A 13688-nucleotide genomic window follows, 5' to 3' on the forward strand; every position below is an offset into this window, starting at 1 on the left:
TCTGTCATGTCCATAGTGTGTGTAGATGCGTCCGCACCAGTGTAGGGAGTGTGGAAAGCTGGTTTGAGCCAGTCGATGGAGACGGTGGTTGGTGTACCCATCACGTCGGCATTGACTGTCTTGTCCTCCCTACTGATGACATGATAAGGTCCATCGTAAGGTGGCTGCAGCAGCTTGCGTAATGCTTTGGGCAACGAGTCTGCTCATCCCTTGGAGCAACGGGGCGTAGTTGCTGAATTTGTTTACGCAGCTTTTGTACAAAATCAGAAACGTCAATGCCGTTGTCTGACACATTAGCAAAGAACTCGCCAGGAAGTCGTATCGGTTGGTCATAAACAATTTCTGCAGTCGTGGCGTTCAGGTCTTCTTTCAGCGATGCATGGAGACCCAGGAGAACAATGGGCAACGTCTCTGTCCACCGCTGTGAGTCGTGACATCAAAGCGACACTTTCAGTTGGTGGTGCATGCACTCAATTAACCATTTGCTGATGGGTGGTAAGCTATAGTTCTAATGTGCCCTGTACCCAGTAGGATAGAGAGTGCTTTGAACAAATACGACCCAAACTGTCTTCCTTAGTCTGTTGTGATTAGTAATGGCACTCCGAAACGAGTGATCTATCCCCTGAAGAATGCAGTCGCGGCAGTTTCGGTGGTGATGGCGATTTGGAACACCTCGGGCCAACGTGTAAAACGATCGATGGCTGTAAGGCAGTACATGTATTCTTCTGATGGTGGGAGAGGTCCTACTAGGTCTAGGTGGACATGATCAAATCTCTGATTTGGAGGAAGAAATGTGCCAAGAGGTGACCTACCATGCCGGCTAACTTTATTGCGTTGACAGGCCACACATTGTCGCACACTCTGCTTGCAATCTTTGTCCATGTGTGGCCAAGCAAAAGCTCGCTTCACCATGTTGGTAGTGGCCCGTATTCCAGGGTACGACAAGTTATTTAAAGAAGTGGTTGCCTTTTGGCGAAAGTAAGTAGTCACAAAATGTCTCGATTTGTTGGTTGCGACGTCACAATACAGCAGCACAGTTGACAGTAAGTTGTAGGCCCATTGGTTGCGCCAACAAATCTCGGAGCTCACTATCAGATAGTTGCGCTATGGCGAGAGCTTCAAAATCAACTGCTTCAGTGATTGCTTCAATCCTGGAGAGTGCATCAGCTGACACATTTAGATCTCCTTCAACGTGGACAACATTGGTGGTGAACTGTCCGATGTAGTCAAGTTGTCACAGCTGACGTGGCGATGCTTTCTCAGGACGCTGGCGGAAAGCATATGGTAGTTGTTTATGGTCTGTGATGAGAGTGGACTGACACATGTGACGAAATTTCTTAATAGCAGCATATGCAGCATACAGTTTGCGATCATATGTGAACCAGTTCTGCTGAGATGGCGATAGTTGTTTACTGAAAAAGGCTAAGGGTGCCAGTGCCCATCTATTTGCTGTTGCATTGCAGCACCAATTGCAGTTGCAGATGCATCGACCATCAGGGCGAGAGGCGCCTGCGGTACTAAGTGCGCTAACAGTGTAGCTTCTGCGATGGCGGTCGTCAGCTTGTTAAATGCCAACTCAGCCTCACTGTCCCACTGGAGTTTGTCTTTCGGCTTCGGTGAATCTTGCAAGAACTTATTCAGTGGTGCAGCTAGGAAGGCATGATCGTGAACGAATCGATGGTAAAAACTGGTTATGCCAAGATATCTATGTAATTCGTTAACCATCGTAGGCTGGGGAAAATTCATTACAGCGTCTACTTTCTCCTGTGGTGACCGCATGCCTTGAGCGTTGATAGTGTAGCCTAGAAAGTGTACTTCAGCTGCTCCAAAAATGCACTTCGACGGGTTGATGAGCAGGCCATGTGCACGTAAACGAGTGAAGATCTGTCGTACGTGTGATAGGTGTTCTGCCTTTGAATTTGACATGACCAAAACGTCGTCAATATACACATAACAGAAGTCTAAGTCACGTATCACTTCACCCATGAACCGTTGAAACGTTTGGTCAGCATTACAAAGCTCAAAAGGCATTCGGGTAAATTCAAAGTGTCCGAAGGGCGTGAAGACGGCAGTCTTAGCAATGTCCAATGTCCGATGTATAAAAGATTCGCTTACTGTGGACTCTGAAAGTAAAATCTTCGATATGCGGGACTGGACAACGATCTGGAATGGTTCTAGCGTTCAGCTGTCTGTAGTCGCCACATGGACGCCATCCATTATTCTTCTTTGACACCATGTGTAGAGGAGGTGACCAACTACTGCTCGATGGGCGGCAGATTCCTTGTGCTAGCATGTACGAGAATTCTTCCTTAACTATCTTCAGTTTCTGGGGTGTCGAGGGGCGCAGTTGAGCATGTAGTGGTGGCCCAGGTGTAGTCAAAATGTAGTGCACTGTCGAGTGCTGTACAGACGCTAGTTTGGTAGTCTGGTGTGTAATTTCTGGGAACTGTCTGAGGAGTTCTATAAATAGAGTATCACCAGTAGCTACTCGTACTGCAGTGTCTTCCACACAACACACTAGACCTTGGCTTGATAGGCTGGTAGTAGTGTCAAGAAGGCATCGGTGATGGAGGTCAGGCAGAAGTCCATAAAATGATAAAAAATCCGCTCCAAGTATGGGATGCGTCACACGTGGTACGACAAATTGCCATTTATTCGCGCCGCTGGCCCAAGTTCAGAATTAATGTGACACGACCATACATTGTTATTGTGGAACCATTGGCTGCAAAAAGGTGGCAGTCATCACATTTGCAACTTGGCAGACAGGCAGATGGATAGACTGACATGTCAGCAGCCGTGTCTACCAAATACTGTAACTTTGTGCTATGTTCCGTTACAAACAGTGGACAGCTGCCGTCTGGAGAGCCAATGGCCATTATCACTGACTTCCTACGAAGTGTCCCTGTTCACACGGCAGTTTACGCTTGCGCGCCTCAGAACCATACTTTCAGTGGTACCAACAGATTCTTGCTGACGAAGGTGAGTGGCTGCGCTTACGTGGTGAGCGGTGGCGACGAGATCGGCGGCTGGTAGCCTGGGTCCATAATGCAGCTACTTGCGCAGTGAGCTCGGCAACCTGTGTTTGTAGCGCGGCGAGAGTGTTATCTGCCTGAGGCCGTGAGCGAACTGCTGTGATGCATGCGGAGGGATACATTTCCGTTATGTGATCTGCATTTTCTGCGAGTGCAACCAGATCGCTGACACATGCTGTCAATATTTTCTGTGAGTTGGGTGGCAGGCGTGATAGCCAAATATTCCACAAAATGTAATCACTGACCTTGTTGCTCGCTAATGTACGCATTTGGCATAGTAGCTGCGATGGTGTGCGATTGCCTAGCTCTTCTGTGTGGAGTAGCTTATCCAACCTTTTCGTCTCGGACTGCAAGAGCCGGGTTATCAGAGCGTTCTTGAAGGTTGTGTAACGATCACTATTCAGTGGTGACGCCACAATATCTTGTACTTCTGTGGCCATATCTTCATTGAGTGCAGCAACTAATTAACTGTACTTTGTTTCATCTGACGTTATGTTTGCTAGCAAAAATTGACTTTCTAATTGAGCAAACCAAAGCATGGGATTCTGTTGCCAAAACGGTGGCAGTTTTACTGTCACACGATTAATTACTGTACCAGTAAGCACTCCTGCAGTTGGTGGTGGGTCTGCCATCGTGAGTTACGGCGAAATGGAACACGGAACATGCGCGATCCGGCTGACTCGAATGCCCATATTTAATGCGACGCGGCATGATACGGAGCGTTAGTGATCGTTGAATTTCATGTTAGTGACCATCAGTGATCACGTTGGGGTCGCCAATGTTGCAAGACTGGTTATACTCACCTAATTGCAACATAAAAACACACCACAACTCATACAACTGTTTTACTACCAAAATAACACCAAAAAACATCCATCAAAAAGAGAACATAGGTCAGAGACTGCGCTAAAGATAATAATTATAAATGGCAATCACTCGCACATAGCATTACACTGCGCGTAACACTGCACTTCAAACTGTTCATAGTGTGGTAGTCTATGCTGAAGGCATCTCTCCCACTGATGCTTCCACTTAATAATCGCTAGTTACTTACAACTTTTGTTGTAATGATTAATTCTGTTTATTACTCACTTGAAGAAACCTCACTGAATTACTCAATACATATGGTAACTGCATAAACACAGAAAGGAAACTTTCCAATGGTTGGAAAAGCACAAACGAAAAGTTCATTTTGTAGATAACACCTCCATAAGCAACTTAAAATGCTATAAAACTTTATTGAGAATATGTCACAAAAATTACTTTAACCTGCAATTCATATAACGATTGAGAGATATGATGTTCATATCAAGCTAAACTGCCTGTAAAGCTCCTCTCTCATTATTAACTGTATTTTTCTGTTTATTTTTTGCAGCTACCAACTATTGGATTATTCAAACCTTGTACAAAATAAACCTGACCATGTGCCTAATATGAGTCTTTTCAAGTATTAAAGTTACCTAATTAAAGAATAATAACGGTATAAGTCAAATTACTTTGTTTTATACCCCCCTTAACTTATAACACACCTCCATAACGATGCCTATGTCCATCTAGCCTCGTATTAACCATTATGTATGTCTCACATTCACACTGAAGGAACTATTGCTTCATTGGGGTTCTACATTAATTAAATAGGTAATCACTGATCAAAGTTCCCTTTCCATTTACATTCAACTATGAATACATTTCTCCTTGACAGTTACTGTTTCAATAACATGACACCGTTTCTGCCAGAAATCTCATAATTAATCCTGCGTGCCTTCTTGCAAAATAACAAATCCTTTTCTTCTACAAATCAAGATAACATTTTCAACTATTAATTCCACTTTCTACCAAATTCTTCTCACTAATTATCCTCAATGGGGTGGCACATGACCACTGCAAGCAGTAGCTCGACATTGATTTTTCTGTGCACACCAAGAGGGTGCATGATCACTAGTGCTGGCTCGTTATTGGCATTACACAATAGGCCAATACTCCCACAAAGAAAAGACATGCTTGATTCTGAAAGTTCCAGAATCCTGAAATAAGTAAGAAATACAATATTGATACATTTTGACATCAAAGACTCCTTCCGTACCACAAATAGATTGTTTTCAAAATTGGAAGAAAGAATATTTTCTTAAAGCCAACAGAAACCCCAAAGAAAGTTTGACCCAGCAACAAAATACCTGCAAAAACAAGTGACTGATGAACATCCCATGAATGGTTCCTTCCTGAGTTATTACACTGTAATACAACAGCAATTTCATGCACACTTCAAACTCTCTTGTCTCAACAATTCTTTACATCTTTTATGTACATAATAAGCAGACAGTGAAGATACACAAAACCAAAACTGTCTCATTACTAGATTAACAACAATAAAAATATTAAAATTCCTTTACAGCATACAGCACATCATATTCATGCTACTTTTAATGTGTATTCATATCAGTCAACAGAAGTTGCGTGTACAGGTTACACAGATAAAATGGTCTCATTAGCAAATCAGTAAGTCACTGAAAACTTTTCATGAGTGTATTACATATTGTAACAATATACTTCCATAAGAACAGAAATTATGATACCTCAATGGTCTTTTGTATTCAAACATTGCTCAGACTATGCAAAAGTAATATTGTTGTATACATACTTGTGCTCCTCAGTATATAGAACGAGTCAAGAAGAAAAGCAGTAGTCACATGATAATAAAATTTACTCTGATGGTGTCAATAGAAGAAACAAAAAAGAAAATAAAGCAGACAAGTATATATGCTACCTACTTCAGTAATTCCAGTCAATGAAATATACTGCATTGCTAAATTTACAGACACACAGGCAAAACTGAAAAATATTTGTATCTCAAGAGACAACAAAATGCCATCAACATGTAGAGTACAAATAATAGTTCAAGAATATTATTTAGCATAACACAGAAAAATAGATAAAGATTTGTTTTTGGAGGGAAATGATCTTCAGCAAAACACAGCTTTGTCTTTTATTTCCCATACTTGTTCCACTGAAGTGATCTTTCATTTTCTTACTATTAGGAAGGAAAAATCTTTTTTACTACTTGTACACATACAAAATTTAAGTTTTTAAGATTTACAAATCTGAAAACAGAGAGTTTTATAGACATACCTGGTTACCAAACATTGTGGTTTACGTGAGTTTTTATTCACTTATTTTTTAGCGCTTTTTTCTTTCACAATTCGTCATCTGCAACCTTATAGAATTTAATGCAGAACAATTACATAATTCGAAATTTTACGAATAGGATGTTATTGCTAGGCCTGACATTAACTGACATTAATTAATTCTATATTGAAGATATTGTGTGTGTGTGTGTGTGTGTGTGTGTGTGTGTGTGTGTGTGTGTGTGTGTGTGTGCGTGTGTGTGTTTTTGCAATGTGTTTCATTTACATTTACTGGTTCCTTCATTTCCTTCACTGTGAAGACTTGTACTTCTGAACTTCCACTACCGTTGTTTACAAACAGTGGGAAAATGACGGACAGCTGCACAGCTTAATGTGTTCTGGGTGGGAGTTTTGAATCTTTCTGAGATGCATATGCTATTCAGTATGTGTGTGTGTGGGTGGGGAGGGGGGGGCGCACATGCGCACACAAGTGAGTAGGTGAATGGGTGAGGGTTTTATTTATTTAACTACTATATTGTTCTTTATTATTATTTACTTTTTTAATGTGTGTGTGTGTGTGTGTGTGTGTGTGTGTGTGTGTGTGTGTGTGTTTGGAGAGTGGGGATGGGAACTCTTTATGGATTGGAGTTGTCTGAAACTTCATTGAACAGAGTTCCAGTGCAGAGAACTGTGTAATCATTTATTATTTCTTTTCGTTTGACTGTGGCTTTTTGTATAGTCCTTTTTTTCAATTATTAGTTGTTAAGGGGAGATGTTGCTAAACATGAGAATTTTCGAATCAGTATTGATGTCTTTTTGGCTGCGTTTCATGTCTGTGAGATGATCAGCAAATTTAGACTGACAATTATTAATCTTCAAAGCTCTTCTATATTCTGTGTATCTAGTATTAAAATTTCTGCTCGGCTGTCCAACATAAACTGATTTGCATGCTAGGCAAGTCATTTCATAAATATCACATGTTTTGTGTTTGTCTGTGCTTGTATTGGTTTCCATTATTTTTCACTTTATTGAGTTGTCTGTTCTGATGGATACGTTGAGCACTTGTTTTTTGAGTATATTACCTATTTTATTGGGTGCTTTGTTGTTGTAGGTGAGAATGTAGCATTTACTTGTTGTTATGGGAGTTCCTCCTCATGTGTGCTTGTGTGTGTGTGTGTGTGTGTGTGTGTGTGTGTGTGTGTGTGTGTGTGTGTGTGTTTTAGTGTTAAGTTAGTAATAGGCTGTTTGTTTTTCTGTGCTGGATATCCCCCTTAATTTTGTGATTCAGTTTCTCTATAACGTTTCTATCACATCCATTCTCTATAGCTATTTGTTCGATTATCTATATTTTTTGTAGTTATATTACTGGGGTTTTGTTCAGTCTGTGCAACCTATATTGCAAAATGGCTAGGTTGTGCAAAATCAGATGATTAGAGTATTTGCTTATCAACATTGACTGGAAAATTCTCACATGAAGAACAGCCCGACTATAAAATCCAATAATTGAAGAAAACTATCAAATACAAAAGCCATAGTTGAAGGAAAAGAAAAGATAAAAGAAAACTCAGTTCTCTCCGATGGCACTCTGTTCTCTGCCCTCAACGATAACACCAGCCCAAAATTTGTTCCCAACCCTCCCCTCCGCATGTCCCCCCCCCCCCCAACACACACAGTCTTCTACATAGAGTTAATTAATGTCAGGCGAAGTTCCAAAGTGCATAACTTTTCTTCATTAAGTTCTATACAGCTGCAGATGACAAACTGTGAAAGACAAAAGTGGTACAAAAACAAAAACTCAGGGAAACCACAGCATATGGTAACAAGCTATATATCCAAAACGTTTGTCTCTTTCTAAAATTTGTAAATACTCTCTTAAAACCTCAAATTGTATGTGTAGAAGTAGTAACAAGCATTTCTCCTTTTTAATTGTAACGAAATTAAAACTCACTGATGATGCTGTAATTTCAGCAGAATGTGTATGAGAAACAAACGAAAAGAGAAAATTGTGTTTTGCTCAAGACAGACCCCTCCAATAAAATCTGTTGCAAAGCACTCATGGACAGAAGGACTTCAACCTCAAGATGAAATATGTAAACGTTTTTTTGTGTAAGACATGTAAAACAGGCAGAAAATGTATCTGCAGTTGAAAAACATCGAGAAATACTATTAATACAAACTGAAGGCCATTTTCCTGAAACAAGACATATACACACACAATAAGTAAACATAGCCATTCTGGTGCAAAAGAGGTCACCAATTGAAATTAATGTCTCAAATCATTTCACTGGAATATTAATTTGGGACTCGAAAATTACATTAATTTTTTTCTTGAAAAATTACTCACAATCCCCAAAATTTGTACCTACAATAAATCCAATGGAAAATAAACATTTCTTTCTTCCTCATGCCTAAGATTTTCCTAAGAAAATAGGGGAAACGAATTTATTAATTAGAAAATGATTTTTCTACATAATTTTTTCATATTTTCCCTTTTTATAAAAATAAGTTTTGACATCAGTCAAGATTTTGGAAGAAATTAATGAGAGCTATCTCAATTGAGAAGAAAAAAATTTTGCAAGGATATAATAAAATCATATTTTATATTTTTAATAAATCTAGTTGGAGGATATTCTTGCTCTGGAATTCAGTGCAAAAACCATAAAATATAGTTAGTAAGCAGTATATTTTTGTTTTAAAATAAAGTAAAGTAAAAATTTTAAGTGAATTCAAATTAAAATATCCAAATCATAAAATTTGTTATTGTTATTGTGCAATTCCTTCATTCCCTTGTATATCATATCCTTTCTATCTTCAGAAGACTGAATACCCTGAATTCAAGTCAGTTTAAAATATCCAGAAAATAATCTTAAACACGTTATTGACCTCCATACCATTTTTTTTCTCGATGTCTACCATTCAAATATTGACAACCAGTAACACTACAAAAACATTTACTTATAGCTCACTAGTTTTTAAACGCTTTAGAACTGTTTGATTACACAGCTACTTGAGTAGTACATACATTTATAAAGAAAAATGTTTAATAAGCGCAAATCCTGTTAGTGAGATTAGGAAAGGAGATTATAAAATTCTATTACATCTTCTTTTGATTTTCGTTTTTTCTCAAGTGAAACAAAATTTCTTCTATATAAATGAATGACATGAGAACTCTAAAAGTAATTGAGCTGAGGCTAGAGCAAGAATTTGGGGAAATCAAGTATATTACAAGCTTGATAAATCTTGGCTCAGTTGAGATTCTCAGCAACAATAATAATGTGATACCAAATCCACATTGACAGTAAAAGAACTTTAAAATATTTGTAAGAATAGAAGCATCAAAGGTTATCCTAAACTTAAAAAATCCCAACCATTCATACTCATAGAAGATGATAGGAATGCTTTCATAACAAATTTAAAGATCATGATTTTCAAAAACCAATATCAAAACAAGACAAAAATTTATAAAGAACTTTCATGCTTCTGATATCAATCACAAATATTAATAGAAGCCAAGTGGTCTAAGGCACTGCAGTCATGGACTGTGCGGCTCGTCCCAGCGGAGGTTCGAGTCCTCCCTTGGGATGGGTGTGTGTGTTACTCCTTAAAATAATTTAGGTTAAGTAGTGTGTAAGCTTAGGGACTGATGACCTTAGCAGATGTGTCCCATAAGATTTCACACACATTTGAACATTTTATTAATAGAAAAGCAACAGCATCCAAAAATAGAGTCCAAACATTTGAAATCAATAATACTATAGAACAAGAAGAATTTTTCAATCAACCTAAAGATCTTGTAATTCGAAAAATCAAATTTCTTTTGATACATTAAAAATCAGTAAAACTCAATATTACATTTTATAGCGCTTTTTTATGAGACAGGAAGAAACACAAGAATTTAATTTTACAACAGCAAACCAAGTGATATTAAGATTAATAAATTTGGAGTAATATTACCACAGTTCTAAAGACAAAATATTAACTGAAAGACAAAATTTTCAGGGAAAGCTCTCTGGACCGTAAACTATTTGGAGCTGAGCGTTAACAAACATAGCACAAATTTTAGATCTTCATACACTGATCTGCCCAAGAAAATCAAGGATAAGAAACCTGTAATTAATCTCAAAACTAATGATCAAAATGTTTTCTCAGTGCAATAAAGCTATCTTTACATCCAGCAGACTGTGCTGTAGACAGAGCATCCAAGTAGAGAAATATTGGTGCAGAACTTGACAAGCTTTTTGAAAAAGAAAACACAGAACTTCCCATAGATATAACAAGCATAAAAATCCGAAAAAACCGAATATATCAATCAATGTCTATGCTCCTCAATAAGATTTTCAAGATTTTGTCATATATCCACTTTATTGCACAAAAAACAAAAAAACATAGCCATGTTAATCTATTTCTGAAAAAAATTAAGTTACCTTGAATTATTGTTGGACTAAAATTCTAACTAGAATGGCTACTAGTCAAATATCTAAACATAATGGAAACGACATCATTGTGATAGATATCTGAGATGTTATTATTATCAAGAAAAATTAAATGAACATAAAATTATTGTAAGCTACAAAAAAAACAATGCCCCTAAAAGATCAAAAAATAAAATTGGAAAATTCAATCGTTCACTGGCAGTTCCGTAGATATTTTATGCAGAGTTTGAATGTTTTTCTAAAAATATTAACACTTCTGATATCAAATATCTAAATAAATACAAATAACAGAAAATGACATAGATTTTGGAATGGTTAAAGAAATATTATGAGAAAGATGCAGCCCAACAAATCAACAACTTTGAATTAAACTTGAAATGTAAGTCTTATATACAAAATTACGACAAATTCATTTGTTTTCAAAGGAATTGGGGGTGGATAGAAGCGATTTAGATGTAATTCCCTACAATGAGGAAAAATATATTATTTAGCAAACAAGTTGGAGGTGGACTAAAATTAAGATTTTGTAGAAACATTCAAATTTATGCCTCTGAGTTTTGATAAATTTTCTTCAAATCTCAAAAAGGAACAATTTAGAAAGCCATCAGAACAATTTCAAGGAGAACAACTGCATCTAATGTTTAAGAATGGTGTTTACCCATTATGAATACATAGGTTGTGAAGAGAAATTAAATTGTCCAAAAAGGAATACTTTTATTCTAGACTCAACTGATGATGAATATAACAATGCAGAATTAGTATGGGAAAAATTTTATGTTGAAACTTAAGTGATACAAAACTATGTAACAAATAAGATGTATTAATATTGAGAGACATATTTGAAAATTTTAGTAACACCTATATTAAAGCTTATAAACGTGATCCTTCATGGTATTTGACAGCACCATACTTAGCATGGGATGCTATGCTAAAAGTGAGTAAAACTGAACTACAATTACTAAGTGATTATGATATGATATGAATGACTGAAAAAGGAATTCGAGGTAGTACTTCATAAAGCATTGAACATATGTAAAAAACAACAGCAAGTACATGCAAAATTATGATACTAACTAAAATCTATTTGATATATTTAGATAACAACAACTTATATCGATGGGAAATGTCACAATTTATGCCATAAGGAGGATTTGAATAGCAAAATGCTGAGTAATTCACTTCTAAAATGATAACGGAGATTCTAGATGAATCTGAACTTAGGTACATATTTGAATTAGATCTAGAATACCCCAAAGAACTGCACGAGTCGCATAAAGATTTGGTCCCTGCACCTAAAGGAGAAGATAAATTACTAACAACTTTGAAAAATAAAGAAAAATATGTTTTGCATTATAGAAATCTTGAACGTCATCTAGATCAAGGTTTGGAATTAACAAAAATTCATAGATTCTTCAAGTGTTAACAATTCAGTTACTTAAAGAAATATATAGGTTTGAATATAGAAATTATTTTGAAAAAGACTGTTACAAGTCATTTGGAAAAACGATTGAGAACATTATAAATCGACAGAATATAAAAGTAATGACAGACTCTGCACAAATTACAAAGTACATTTCAAAATCAAATTATAATTGCAGAACCATATTTTCAGAAAATCTGGTAGCTCTCCACATGAAGAAAACAGACATTTTGTTCAATAAACCCATATACACTGGAATGAGTATTTTAGATAGATTTCTATTATGATGTGAAGGCAATGATGAATGAATTTGATACAAGTGATTATCTCCAAGATAATGAACATAATACTCTTCAAATTAACAAGAAGATTCTAGGAAAAATGAAAGCTGACAATTGTGGCAAGATTATGGAAGATCATAAATGTATTCATATAGAGAAGGTGAGAAAGAATACAAGAAATCTGGACTAGAGAAATTTGTAGTTAAGAATGAAATTACAATAAATGTTTGGATGATAAAGTGAATCAATATAGAACAATGAAGTTGATTAGACCATTCAAAAATGAGCTGTACACAGTTGAGTGCAATAAGATTCTTTTACATGCAGCTGATTATAAATGATGGATATTAAAATATGGAATTCTTACATTATGTTGGAGACAATACACTTAAATAAAATTAAAAATTTAAACTTATGGATTTTTTATGACATTGTGATTTTAGATTATCTCTTAAATTGAGTCTTGAAACAATCCTACCACAAACACATTCAACTTTTTCTAAATATCTTCATTTATATATTTCCTAGCGAACCTTCGAACATTTTCTACATATACAGCTCTTAGCACAATGTGAACACATTCTTTCTTTTGTATATTGTCTTTCGTTTTGAGGTTTATAGTCACACTTCTGAATTTGTAAATTATTTTACTTAATTAATTTTTCACAAACTGGACAAGTAATTGTTTTTCTGTTCCACTAACAAATGAGTTTCTTCAGACGTTTTATGTGATTTTCCCAGTATGCTTTTCATGTCTTTTTTTCAGTCAACAAGCCCACTTTTCAAAGGTAAATTCTTTTTTGTCATGCTGATATCTTTGAGATTTCTGTAAACAAATAACTGTACAAATTTTATGCACTTATGTTGAATAAACATTTAGTACGGAAATAAAACTCTCACATAATGAACATTTTTCACGTGTTACATAGATACATCATCAACAATAAATATTATTTCAATTTTCAATGGAATTTAAATTTGTTACAACTGGAAACAAAGTATCCAAGAAGATGTAAATATTACATCATAATTGAAGAAGTAAATATCAGAAAACGTTTCAGAAATGAGATACGAAAAATTGAGAATAGTTGCACATTAATCAGTTATGAAGACAACATTAAGCAATGTAAGAAACACATTAAATTCTGGGAAAAATAAAATGCGAATCATCTTTGATATGGTGAAACTGTGTATCCTTCTAACTGAAGCAAAGATGCATGAAAAGCAAGAAGAAATAAATAATAATTTACAGATTGGTTTCCATATCCATGTCCAACCAACAATTATCTAAGTTATACATTTCTTCCAAAAGGTGAACAGAAAAAAGTCACAGAGAAAAAAATTCACTGCACTACTGGGCATCAAATACATAGCTCTGCCCTATAAATGGACAAAAAAGA

Source organism: Schistocerca piceifrons, chromosome 1 (assembly GCF_021461385.2).
Source record: "Schistocerca piceifrons isolate TAMUIC-IGC-003096 chromosome 1, iqSchPice1.1, whole genome shotgun sequence".
Classification (NCBI taxonomy): domain Eukaryota; kingdom Metazoa; phylum Arthropoda; class Insecta; order Orthoptera; family Acrididae; genus Schistocerca; species Schistocerca piceifrons.